The sequence below is a fragment of the Barbatula barbatula genome (assembly GCF_947034865.1).
Source record: "Barbatula barbatula genome assembly, chromosome: 8".
Lineage (NCBI taxonomy): Eukaryota > Metazoa > Chordata > Actinopteri > Cypriniformes > Nemacheilidae > Barbatula > Barbatula barbatula.
In genome coordinates, this window is record NC_136771.1 from 21,516,482 (window position 1) to 21,531,080 (window position 14,599).

Below are 14,599 nucleotides of genomic sequence, written 5' to 3' on the forward strand. Positions count from 1 at the left end.
CAATTAAAACATATACAATGTTCATTTGGCGCCACTCATTTACATTTTACCCATAAACCTCTGCTATTATTAACATAAATAGTTGAGGTAAAATGGCTAGGCGCAAAACGTACTACAATAATAAAATAAATTACCTGAACATGTAAACTGTCCTATATAATTTCCAGGAGGTTGGCACTACAATATTGGAAGTCATTGAAGTTTCTGCTTTGTACAGGTCTTTCCGTAGCCTCTATAGTATAGAGTCTATACATATGTGCAGTTCTTCAAAGTATTGATGCAAAACACTACCGTTTACTTGTACACTATTATAGATAATAATAAAAAAATATTATGCATTTCATCCTGATTTCCTTTGTCTTCTGTAGGGAAAAACTGAAAGACTTGTGTAAATGTAAACAAATGTAAATGTTTTTAAGGAATGAGGGGTTTCTTTATTGTACATTTGAGTGTACGGTTTGCGCTGTTTAAATAACGTGTGCGCTGACGAGGAGTCGGCTGGCTGAGCGATTGATGTCAGCTCTGCGCGAGCTCTGTAATACCCGCTGTCTCGTCCAATTTTTGGATTATTTGGCTTCCCATAGTTCGCGCAAGTTGAAAAATCTGAATTTTGGCGAAAATTTGCGCCGCGTTTACGAACCAGGAGCTTGCGTGGGGCGTGATTATGACATTGCGAGCGGAGGCAGGAATCCGAAAAAACAATGAAGGACTGCACCTCTGAAGGATTTGATGGACCCAGACATGGCGCCGAACGAGTCTACGTCGTTCTTCTGCCTTCCAAAGCACATAATGCGCAGCTATCCTCTCAACAAAATCCATGTCCGCCATTTCGCAATTAGACGGGCGCCGCCTGACAGAAGCCCCTCCATGACGCGAATGAAGCGAGTAAAAGCAAAATGTTCAAGCGTCCAACTAGACGCTAATAGCGCGATTTACTGCGTTTGGTGTGAACACTCTATAAGACACTGACTGCATCTGACACGAGAAACTGGGGAGGGGGTGGAGTCTGTTAAGAGATGATTGGGCCAGCCCAGTGTCAGTATGGAAAAGGAACCAATGGGCCGCTGTCCCTGCTTTATGGGCCAGTCGTTGGCCGATTAAAAAAATCTTATATTATATGGGCCCCCAAGTGCGTCGGCCCACCGGGCATTTGCCCGGTATGCCAGATTACCAGTCCAGCACTGGTGCAGTTACATAAATAGCATGGTTTTCTTTTGCGTGTGCATGTGTGTTTGTAGATTTGCATGCATTTTGTATCACATGGGACATGATTTCTCACGTTTGAACACACGGACAGTGATTTTTCCAAGACAGACATGTTTCTGTCTCACTTTTCTTCTTGCTTCATAGAACAACCAAGGAGATTTTAGAGATAAGCCGTGTGTTTAGTAAGGGTAAGGGAGTTGAATATCATCATTAACCCGTCCGGATGAAGGTATTTGGCTAGGGGTAGTTTTAGGACCAACGTGTTTACACAAACCTAAAAAAACTAGCAATATCAAATGTTTTTATGCTTGCATAATGGTTACTCCATGTTCCTAAAAATTTGATGTTTCCCTGTAAATTATTTAGAAACAATCTAATGGAAACAAATTAGACAATTGTAAAAAACATGAGTATGGAGCTGTACAATTTATGTATATTGTATAGGTAAAATCATCTGGATTTGAGTAAATCTGATGAGAAATATTTTTAATTATATTGAAATGTTCAGTAATATTGATTTGTTTGTACACTTGTACGCATTTGTAAGCAACGTTTTTGGATTAAAGATGACAAGTGAAAATGAACTTAAAATAATTGATAATAAATACTGCAACTCTGTGTAAAACAATTAGAATTATGCTCACGGCACATCATCACATCAACACACACAGTTAGCGGTTTTATTCTCATTAAAAGCATGTTTTTGATTTCCGATATGTTGGTGTGTGTGTCACATATGTTTATATTTGTCTGCTTTAGCATTGCATTGCTCACATCTGTTTTATTGTTGTTTAGTTGTAAAAAAGGAGAGAGAGAGACACACAGAGAGAGAGAGAGAGAGAGAAATCAATAAAAATGTTGTTAAGAAGAAGTTATATAAGAAGTTATATTACTGTGTAAACAGCAAGAGTAAAAGTTTTTGTTTGTTTGGTTCTTTTATTTTGTACACACACACACACACACACACATATATATATATAATAGTGTGATACTGTTTCTTTGTATTGACATTCCCAAAGAAGTGAGGAACCAGTAACATTTGTACAAAAACGGTCATTCACCATCTTCGGGAGTCTGATGTGCCCTTAAAGTGATAGTTCACCCTAAGATTCTGCAGAAAAAAGAAAGTCATGCAGGTTTGAAATGACAAGATGGTGAGTAAATGATGACAGCATTTTTATTTTTGGGTGAACTATCACTTTAAGCGTGTATTCAAATTTTCCCATTAAAAAATATATCTTAGATCTTTTTTTAAAATGAATATTAGAAATGAATATATTTAAAAGTAATGTTTACGGCCATGTTTCATTTGAAATGATCTAGATATTTGAAATGCGACTCTTTTAAAGAGCTTATTTTCGATTGTACATGTGGCCACGGATGATGCGGCTTTTACAAAAGAATGTGATTGCCTTTAAGACGGTGAAATGAGTGAGTCATTTAAATACAAAGTGGACAATTAATTGGCAGTTAATTACTTTTCTTTTTTAAAGTAACTCACCCAACCCCGTTCATAAGTCAAACTAGTTAACTGGTAATGACTTCATCTAATTAAAATGCAAATATAGTCCATGTCTATGTGAAGGCGTATGTAAATCTGCATTAACTCACCTTATGTCTTCCATTCTCACAGAAAGTGATTTTTTTTCACAAATAAGACAAAGGAATCATCATGCCAACGAAAGAACACATAGAAGTTACAAACATCTTTAATGATGGTTTTAGCCCCAGTCCATTACTTGTAGTATGTTCGGTATAATTTGCTCACACGAGCATTCCATAACCTTATACAAATGACAATACACTGGAATTCTTGATCTGCCCATCTTGCCAAAATAGGGGTGCGATTGAGGAGCCGGGTGTCGCTACCAACTGGGATTCCGCTGCACGACCCTTCAAATGGCCCAAAACTTTGAGCACCTTTTGAATCAACTACTATTTAACCAGGTTAGTCCCACTGAGATCGTAAATCTCATACAGGTGAAAAGGTCTTTACCCCACAGGAAGCACTGGTCTCCCACAATTCATTGCCCGTAATAGTGTTTTCATTTGACAGCACAGTAGGTTACTGTTGTTATTTCATCGTGACTGTATAGCTCGCTTTTATTGCGCATGTTCAGAGGCTGTGCGCACACCACGTGTGTGAATTAGCGAATATATACTTGTATTCAGACTGACTATCGGCACTCTTTCCACAGTGCTGTTACAGGGGTTATTTCTGCTTTTCGCCTGCTATTATTGTCTTTGCACAGGCGCTACTTGTATTTTCTGTTGGGAAAATACGATGTTCAAACGTTCGTCTCTCTATGGAATAGCTCTTTCCATCTCTGTCCCCCCACTGTATTAAAGTAAAGAAAAATTATATGTTGTGAAAAGTTTAAAGTTGATAAAGTATGTAAAGTAGTAAATCACACATTTTTATTATTACAAAAGTCTAAATTGCGTCTTTTGTTTTGTGATTAAAGCTATGAAAAGCAGTTAAAGGTCCAGTGTATGAAATGACTTCAGCTGTGCACAAAACATGCACAAAAGTTCACTACACACAGTACAAAGCCATTCTCCTGGAGAATCTTTAGTGTCGATTGGCTCCTTTTACTGGTAGGCGGGACTTCCTGTTGCTAGATGGGGTATTATGAGCGTTTCACTGTATCTCATCATAATAGCAAAACGTCCCGGTTACGTATGTAACCTCTGTTCCCTGATGGAGGGAACAAGACGTTGTGTCGAAGCCGACAGATGGGGTTCGCCCTTGAGAACCAATCGTCTCTGACTATTTTGAAAAGGCCAATGAAATTGGCGAATGAAATTTGCATGCCGGGCTCCGCCCCCGGATATCCGGGTATAAAAGGGGAGCCGGCGTGCTCATTCATTCACCTTTTGTGCTGAGGAGCCTGAGAGCATCTCGTGACTGCTGCAGCGGACGGCTATTGTCGTGGCAAGAAGGACACAACGTCTTGTTCCCTCCATCAGGGAACAGAGGTTACATACGTAACCGGGACGTTCCCTTTCTGTCGGTCTCTCGACGTTGTGTCGAAGCCGACAGATGGGGTTCCTATGGAAAACGCCACGGCACTAGCCGCGTCACAATCTCTAGCGAAGCGACGTTGACCGGCCTGGGCGAGCCACACGTGAGCGCTATCGCGAAATTTGTAACCTTCCAGTGGGCAGGCAGGGGCTCCCAGAGCTTTTGGCAAAGATGAGTAGCCCCTGCCCTCCGCCAACTCAGACGGCCCCATTGGCGAGGGCCATCCAGTCGTAGGGCTACTGGGTAAGCGCTGTTCCTTCAATGAGGACGTGCGCTACGGAGACCACTTCCCACCCTAGGGGGGAATACAGTGGAGACACCAACATGGTCTCACCAAATAGGGGAGAACTCATGGGAGGTATGTGCGGAATGCCGCAAGGTGGATGTCCACCTGGGGAGGTCATGGGTTGCCACGCGGGGAACCATCTCATGACGACATCTCAGACGGAACCACCCTAGTGGGGGGTTACTACGTGTGGGGCACTAGGTCCGGTTAGAGCTATATGTAATAACTCAGCTTGATACCCGGCCATAGGCGGCAGGGCTGCTCCGCCGAGCCCGCCGCCCTGAGTGCTATTGATGGATGGACGGACTGCCTATTCTTCACCCTTGGGGAAAGAAGGGAGGCAGCCCATAGCGCACTGGTCCACCTCAGAAGGGGAATGGCGCTATGCGCAGGCGTACGCCCCACGACTGCTGGTCTCACCTGCTGGCAAGACTCGAGCTGCCGACTCCCCACGGAGGTTGTAAGCCTCTGCGAGGTATAGCGTAGCCCAACCCGCAGCTCTACAGATGTCTGCCAGAGAGGCGCACTAAGCCGATGCCCACGAGGAGGTCACACCCCGAGCGGAGTGTACCGTCACTCAAATGGGCACGGGCTAGGATCGGCACGCCGTAGTGACGGCGTGTGCGACCCAGCGCTACAACTCTCCTCGGATACAGCACTCCCGTTGCTGACCTCCATAACAGACAAGAGCTGCTCAGGGCCTTGAAGCCCTCAGTGTGGTTCGAGTAGAGGCGCAATGCGCTTACTGGACACCCCACGTACAGGTTGGGTCTTTCTCCCGGTGTGGGAGCGCCTGCAAGTTCACCACCTAGTCCCAAAGGGGGGCGGCGGAACTTTGGGCACGTAAGTCGGCCGGGGTCTCAGGATCACGTGAGAGTCACCGGGCCTGAAATTTGGCAATCGGTGGACACGGAATGCTTGCAGGTGCCTCACCCTCTGGATGGACTCGAGCCCCAGCAGGAGAGCCAACCCCCCTCGCAGAACGAGGAAGGGGCTCTCGGCAGGGCCCGAAAAAAGGGGACCCAAAGGTCCACCTTAAGGTCCCTAGAGGGTACGGGGCGCGGACGAGGCCTTAGCCCCTCGCGCCCTAGAGGAACCTAATAATCAGGTCATGCCGCCCCAGAGGCTCACCAGCAACTGGTACGTGATAACCGCGACAGCGGGTACCCACGTTCCAATGTGGAAGGGGAGATTACTCCCCAGCCTCTCCTGCAATAGGACAGCACGTTCCTGAGCGAGCAATTCCGCGGGTCTTCTCCTCGAGAAGAGCACCAGGACGAGAAGGGGCGCCACTTAAAGGCATCCAGCCTTGTGGGCATGGCCCTTGCCTGAGTGACAGTCTCCACCACTGAGGGGGGTAGGTCATCCAGGAACTCCTCGTCCCATCCAGGAGCCAGACCCAGAGGTCCGGCTCGAACGCCACAACGTGTCCATCCCCTGCGAGTAGGCCCTTCGCCAGGGGATTTGGCCAGGGGGAGTTGTCGTCAGGAGTATTAGCTCCGAGGACCAAGTGTAGTTGGGCCCGTAAGGCGCAACTAGCAGCACTTGATACTCCCTTCCCAGACCTTGCACAGGACCTGCGCAATGAAGCTCACTGGGGGGAAGCGTAGTTCCGCTTGTCCCGCGGCCAGCTGCGCGCTAGGGCCTCCGTGTCGAGGGGGGAGCCTCGACCAGGGAGTGCCCAGCGGCACTGGGGGGTGTTCAGGGAGGCAACAGGTCCACCTGTGCCCGCCCAAACCACACCCAAGCCGGCCGCAGTGGTGGAGTCGTCACTTCGCACGAGGTGTCAACTGACGAGAGAGCGCTTGGCTGTCTGGTTCAGGACACCCGGTGGCGTGTGACCTGCAGGGGCCTTGCCACCTGCTGTCTCCACCAGGGGTGGAGTCGTCACTTCCCACGAGGCGTCAACTGACGAGAGAGCGCTTGGCTGTCTGGTTCAGGACATCCGGTGGTCATGTGACCTGCAGGGGCTTTGCCACCTGCTGTCTCCACTGGAGGCTGCGCGCTAGGGCCTCCGTGTCGAGGGGGTCCTCGTCCAAGGAATGCCCAGCGGTACTGGGTGGTGTTCAGGGAGGCGACAGGTCCCCCTGTGCCCGCCCAAACCACACCCAGGCCAGCCCGCAGGGGTGGAGTCATCACTTCCCACGGGGTGTCAACTGACGAGAGAGCGCTTGGCTGTCTGGTTCAGGACGCCCGGTGGGCATGTGACCTGCAGGGGCTTTGCCACCTGCTGTCTCCACGGGAGGAGGCGTTTTGGGCGAGTTGCGATGACTGCAGCGAGCGAGTGCCACCCTGAGGTTTAGTACGCTACGCCGGTCGTGCTGTCCGGGCCAGTATGCTGGCTCTGCACGAGAGGCCGGAGCCTCATCAGTGCAAGCAGGACAGCTAGCAACTTGAAGGCAGTGATCTGCCAACGCAGGCGGGGGCCCGTCCAGCGACCCGACACTGCGCGCCCATTGCACACCGCACCCGCACCCCGTAGGGAGGCGTCTGTCGTTCCACGACCGGCCTCAAGACCTGCTCGGGGTTAGGATGCGACGGCAGCAGGTGTAATGACGATACGCCTACTGCCGGTGCGCCACGCTCTCCAGGGAACTCATCTCTGTAGTCAGTGCTGTCGCGGTCCCATGTGCGTCAACTCGAGGGGGACAGGCCACCCCCGAGGACACCATGCCCAGGAGCCTCTGAAACTGATTTCAGGGGACCGCTGGCTGCTGCCTGAAAGTTCAAGCAGCTCAGCACTGACTGTGCGTGCTCGTGAGCGAGCACGCCGTCATGGAGACAGTGTTGAGTTCTCTACCAGGAAAAGGGGGAGCTCCGCGCCAGGGAGAGCTGCTCTCTTTTTCCCGGCTGACCCGTTTACTGACATGCCAGCCCCTCGACAGTGCCGAGGGAACTGTACATGAGAGTATGCGGTCAGTTGTCATGAACCACTCCTGGCGTCTGACAGACACCAGGACACGCTTCTGCGCCTCCCGAACGGCACCCTTGCAAGGTGCTGCTCAAGGTATGCAGCGACCCCTGGTTTTGGGGATGATGAAGTGCGGCTGTCGAAGCCACTGGACATCTCGGCCGAGGGGACGGTTCGATCGCCTTCGCCAGAGGGGTGGCAGCCCCGGCCTGGAGCACAGGAACATCCCTGCCTCTGCTGAGGTAAGAGGATGCCTGAAGTCCGGCGGAGGTCTGGCGAGCTGGATCGAATGCCGAGACGGACCACACTCCCAGCCACCGTGATGGTTTGAAATGCTAACCAAGCACCCAGAGACCTCACAGGGGGGGCTGCGATCTACTTCATCAACCCGCGGGGGTTGGTTCAATGACTAGCAGTGCTGTTCTCCCCGGGGGGAACGGCTCCGCTAAATCACCTGCCAGGCGATGGCGCAGCTCGACGCACCGTCGAAGCGAGAGTGCTGAGGGCTGCTTTATACTCGTCATTGCGTGCCGCCACGACGCAACGTCGAGTTGCCGAACACCATCTTTCAGAGGGTGAGAGCGGCTGCAAGTGGGACCCAGAGAGAGACCTCTCCTTGTGAGAAGGCGGGCACTAGGCCCCCGAAGGGGCCCAGAAGGTGTTTGGGACGCGGCAGGGACCGCCCCAGTCCGACCATCCAGCAACCCAGGCTGGGTCGGGCCCGATGGTTCAATCTCTCTAGGTGGTCCTTCTCTTGACGTCCTCCTCCGGGGGGCCACCTGCGGGGGCACCAGAACCGGAGTCGACGCTGGAGAAGGCCAGGGCTGCCGGGGGCAGACCACGTGCGAGACCTCGACGGCCGAAAGGCGGCCGGGTCACAGCAGGCCGGTCTGTTTCTACACTGTCAAAAGGCTGCTGGAGCAGTCCTTGACAGCGCCACCAATCAGCCGACCTTGCGAGAGGGGAGTCGGGAAAGTGGCCTTTCTCGACATCGCCCCCCTGCGCAAGATTGGGTCCGAGGCATCTTTCCGGGCCACTGATGTGGACATCGTCCGACCCAGCCTGCGCTGCCACCGCGGTCCCCGGAGGGCCAGTCGGCGGCGGCACTACTTGGGTCGGTCTTACCCCATGGGGCTCTCTTTAGCGCCCTGGCCTGCAGGAAGGCCATGCGTAAGAGTGGAGGCAGCTTGGTCCACGGCACTGCCAGCCTCAACACCAGAGATGTTGAGACCTTACATGCCCTGGACGGTGAGTCTAGGTCAAGCCCCCCAGGTGGCCGCCGTCTGCGGATACCCGCGACTGCATGCTCCACCCAGGGTGCATTGACATAGTCCCTAGCTGCCTCCCCGCCCCGAGGGAAGAGAGGGCGATAGAGTCAGCTAGACGGAAGCGCGCCGAAGGGGACGCTCCAGGTCTTACTGAACTCCTTATGCAGCTCGGTAAAACTTGGCACTTGAGCCGGGCCCAATGTGCGAGTACCCAGCCGCGAGCACCAGGGCTGCACCGCAACCCGACGCTCACGGCGGTCCGAGCGAGCATGGCTGACATCTTGACGTCTGCTCTCACCTGTGCTCGACCTCCCGAGGGAGGGAGCTTCAGGGAATCGCCAGAGTCTGATGCCAGCAGGTCGCGCTCCGATGTTGCAAGAGACACCTCATCTCCACGGCTCGTGTCCGAGCGCGTGGCTGAGGAATAAGATGGCGTAGGACCATCCTTGGGGACCTGCTAAACAAGCGAGACGGGGCGCGAGCGGTCCGCGAGCCGACCGGCTGACGGATTAACGCTCACGATAATCCCCACATCACCCTCGCTGCTCGCCGCCGCTGACGGCAGGGCCGTAGCCGCTGCGGTCACAGAACGGGAAGCAAACGAGGTGGTGGCTTGCTCTTGACAGAACGTAGCCAACGTGACGCAACGTCTGAATAGCCGTCCGCCCGCAGTGACGCAACGTCTGACTAGCCATCCGCGCGCAGTGACGCAACGTCTGAATAGCCATCCGCGCGCCGTGCGGGCAGGACGAATCCACGAGGCTGCCACAGTGATCGGACCCCCGAACACTTGCGGCAACCACCGTGTCCGTCCCCGTCCTCGATGAGTGTACTGCACCCAAGAGATCAGCGGGCAATGCCACGCTGAGGAAATTGCTCTTTTAGAAAAATACCTCAGGAACTGCCAGGACGCCCAGGGGAATCTCCGCTGCACCGCGTCGTAGAAATCGGCAATTCGAAGAATGTCATCAGATGCGAAGGCTCCGAAGAACAAAAGGTGAATGAATGAGCACGCCGGCTCCCCTTTTATACCCGGATATCCGGGGGCGGAGCCCGGCATGCAAATTTCATTCGCCAATTTCATTGGCCTTTTCAAAATAGTCAGAGACGATTGGTTCTCAAGGGCGAACCCCATCTGTCGGCTTCGACACAACGTCGAGAGACCGACAGAAAGGGAACTGCTGTTGTTTTTGATACCAACCACCCAGACCCGGCAACACCGGCACAAGATCAATGATGAGAGTTTTGGGCATGCCATCATCCAAAGGCAGATGTGTTTGGTAAACCTGGGTGAAGAAAATGAAGTCATTCTTTTACAATGCACAGCAATGACACCATTATTTTTCATTACCTGGACTGCCTTGTGTAAGTTCCTAACATTCACAAGCCCTTCAAGAAATGCAAATGCAGCTCTTTAGTTATGCTTTATGCAGGTACCCAGAATATATATGGATGTACATTTCTCTCTCTCTCTCTCTCTCTCTCTCTCGCTCACTCGCTCTCTTGCTTATTCTCGGCAGAAATTAGGTCGACCCAGGTGTTCATTAAGTACTAATCGATTCATCTCGGGCTAAGCTGATATCATATTTCCCTCAGAAGGTGCTCCTGATGTGCAGCTTTATTGAAAGCTTTAGATGCGGATGAAGAACAGCAGGAATGCTTTCTGTTTACAGTACAGCATAATGAATGATATTGGATCAGTTCTTTATAAATATGTGCGTAGACCAGCTTCATGCCAGCTGATTTTACATTTTCTGGCTGCGTTTTTGATGGTAGTTTGTGGTGGTATAGAGTTTGTGACTGACTTGACCCGTAGTTACTCATTCGTGAATGTGCCATTACATGCTGGAGGTGTCAATAGTCTGTAAATGTGGGCTTGCTGTTTGAGTGTGCTTGTGTTTTGAGTAGGTCTGTCTTTTGTCTCCTGGTCAGTATCAGATAGTCAAAGGTCTGCTTTTGGATCCGATCTGTTGATCATCACTGTGAAACGTAGTCACATTATTTTATTTTGTGTTATATATACACATATTTGCATTAATCAATATGACATTTAAAGCATTTTATAAAACAAAAACTTTTACTGTTAGTTGATATGAGTTTTTCTTTTTAATGCTTTAAATTTGTTTGGCTCATAGTTTTTAAAGGGGTTATATGGCTCGAAAACGTGTTTGGTGTGTTATAAGTTGCCCATGCATGTTTTAGACACATAAAATAGCAAAAATGAAAGCGTCGGAAACAAAAGATGCATTTTATCTAAAGCAGGTTGTTAGTTGGGCGTACTTGTCAGTACAATTGCTTTAGGAACCTGATGTGCCACATATGGTAAGAGGCGGTACATTTCCATCACACGTTTGCAGTATTCGACCAATCACTGCGTACCGGTTAACTGGGCAATCAAAGCACACCTTGCTTTTCAGAGCGATGTGCTTTGTAAAAAATCTGCGCGTTTCAGAGAGGTGGGGCAAATAGGAGAACATGCACGGTATGTGGAAAATACCGTGTTTTTGAACCCTTAAATCGTGGACACACATCTAAATCAAACGATAATAAGTTAATAGTCTTCTATTTTATTTATTTTACACAAATCTTTATATAACACAAACCTACAGTATATTTAATGGTCATCGGTCTAATGCAGTGTGACAATTTTGTGGTATGAGGTATGATTAGTAGAATTTGTAATGATACTTTTACAGTCTGTGAAAAAAGATCTAATGAAATAATTGGCACCTCAATCTGCATACTATCAGTCCTAAGTAGTATTCTAAATAATACTTAGTGTGTTTAAATCCTTTGAAAACCCTTAAAACAGCTAATTCTGCACACAATGTTTGAGCTGTCTTAACTGAAAGCAACTTGCCTTGACATCTTAAAATATGTCAGTGTCATTGTTTTGTCTCAAGATGCATACTCGACTGCAAATGTATTTTTTAATAAAAAGAATGCTAATTTAACTAAGGCATAGTCCTGGCCTTGCCTGTGAAACCGGGCTTTTATGTAGTAAATATCATAAGAAATAATGAAAGAAACCTTAACTGCACGTCAGTTTGTCCTAGCGCTTGCATTCTCTTTTATTGTGCACTGAAATGTGCATATTTTTATTATAATAGGTGAACTGTGATACAGCATCGGGTTCCTGAGAATGACCATGACTAGGGCTTGTGGGTATTGTGGACCTTGTGGATTTTATTGGGCTTGATTTGAATTTAAGTTCATCTGAAAACCAACGATAAAAACAATAGCTCCCAAGGTTTCCGTCATTGGAATTTAATGATTCCTCATTCTATTTGTTCTCATTATGATCCACCCCTCCATCATCGCATGCTCTTTGTTTTAAAGTAAACACTTGGTGTTTCGGATCGGCAGTGCGTCTCTTGAAGAACTCCAGAGCGAAACCTGATAAGAGAGACCTGAACCTTACAATCACTCACTTGTTGGCATGATCTTCTCCGGCTAGTGTCTATGTGGAATACTCCAGCCCAGAGGGGAGGGGGGAAGAGGTAGATGGGCAGATAGCGCGTCTTTGTCTGTGGTCATTCAGCGTTACACTGATATCTCTTGACCTCCGTGTTATCTCAGTGCTGTGCCTGTCTGACATTTCGTGGTAGCGGCCCCTCTTTAAAGCCCCCCTCCCACAGCTACCTTGTGACTTGAGAGAAAGCAGATATCTTATTCTTGGCATTTGGAGAATGTTGAAAACCAACTCTGCTGTTTTCCATCCAGTCGCCGTTGTGTTCCCAGAAGCACACAGGTCATGCGCAGAAATCCCTCAGGACACACCAGTCATACCCTCAGACAACACAGGCAGGTCCTGAGAGAAATTATCATGAATCTAAATTTGTCACGGTCCTCTAAAGGCCAGTTTTTGGCTCTCCAATAGGACTTTCTGAGAACAGCAGCATCTTTTTGGGGTAATGTTAAATCTGTTTTTGCACTGTTTGTCAAAAAATAAGCTAAACCTTTTAGCAACAAATCACTAGCGAGTATTAATAAAAAACATAAATGCTGTAAATATATTTTTAGTAAAACCAGTATACCGTTTATGCATTTGGCAGACTTTTTTGGGCACTTTTGTGTTTTTTCATTATAGACGGCACCAGACGCACACGCCTGAACTTATTTTATCTTTAATCTATATAAATATTAATTTATATTCATATTGTATTCTATATGACTTTATAAATTTAACCTACTCAGCGGTTAATGATTCTTTGCGGAGCTGAAACCGTGTGTCCCCTGGGACACGAACCCATGACCTTTGCGTTGCCAAAGCAATGTTCTGCCGGTTGCTAAAATTGTAAGAGCATTGCATTTTTAGCGAAAAGTTGACGGATTGATTGTTAAGGAACACACATGCCGATTAAATATGTTTACCTTAAATGCGCTGTAAGTTACTTAGGTGTCTGCCTGAATGTAAATGTAAATTATGGAATTTACAAAACCGTTATTTCATAGTCCTGATCATGTAGAACACTATTAAATACCATTTAACTGGCAAAACAAAAATAATGCACATTATCCAAACATTAAAAGCACATCTTTATCATTCAAATGTTTTTGGCTTAATCTATGGTTGGGCCTTACAGCCGAATGATAAAACCAGCGATGCATGCATAAGCCACACAAAGAGGCTGGTCTAAACTGAGAGCGCATCTGTAGCTAAAAGACCTCATTCTGCTGTTGTGAGGACCCATTGTGTCCATTCTGCGCAAGTGAAAAGTAATTTCTAGCATGTTTGTCCTCTTAGTAAATGGAGAGCTTGATGTTTTTCTGTAACGGATTAGTCATGCAGGAGATTTCATTTCAAAGCCTTGTTTTTACATGCTGATTTAACCAATGGCTTAAAACGGGCGTTTTTTTCTCCGTGCTAATGGCCAATCAGGAACACTGGAGACAGGGCCAGAGAAGTTTCGGTTTAAAACAGCTCTCTGATCACAGTCAGCGTGGCAGGCCTGAATAAACACCGCAATCAGACTCTTTCATACGCTTGCTTATCTTTTGGGCTAAGAAGTAAAAGATGTTCTGGAATGCTTTAAATAAAACTAGCCTGTCAGCTTATGTGCCCTTCAGCTGTGTTTTATATAGACACTACAGTTCAAAAGTTTACTGTATAAACTAGGGAAAAACACAAACGAAACAATGGAAGGAAAGAAATTCAACATAAATCAAACGTATATTTTAGCATCTAGTATAGTCGTCCTTTGTCTACAATTTGCAAAATTGTTTTTATGGTATTTTGAATCAGCCAACTTCTTAAAGAGACAGTTCACCTAAAAAAGAAAAGTCCTATCTTGTGTGGTTCTTAGCTCGTAATCGTAGTGGAACCACTTTCAGTGCTACATAGAACCAAGTTTTGGCGCTTCAGTGGTTCTTCAGCGGTTCTTTGGGATGACTGAGGTGCTATATAGAACCACTGCGTTTCTGTGTAAATTTCGTTGTTCTGATGAACACAGAGAATGTAATTTGGGACAACGCTTGTAACCAAACAGTTCATGGCCACCATAGACTGCCTTACTAGGAAAGTGCCCCAGTTTGCTTTTCTTACATTCTTCAAAATATATCTTTGTGTGTGTTCATCCGATTTGGAGCCAATTGAGGGACTTTGAGAGTTTATTTTTGGTTGAACGGTTCCTTTAAGGTCTCACTCACCCTGATATGATTTTTAAGGTTTAATGCGCTTGGGTCTTATTTAATTTAGGTAAAAGTGTTGCCATAAGAAACTAGTAGTGGTTATGTGCTGGTTCCTATCAATATAATCATTTTAGAAATGGTCAGAAATGCGCATAAATGAAGGGTCAACTAGAATAGTTGTTGACGTAAAAAGGTGTGTGCTTAGGATTAGTGTCTTTTTCATAAATGTCAGTAAGGTGTCGTTACACATTTTGTAAGGTTTTGTGTTTCAT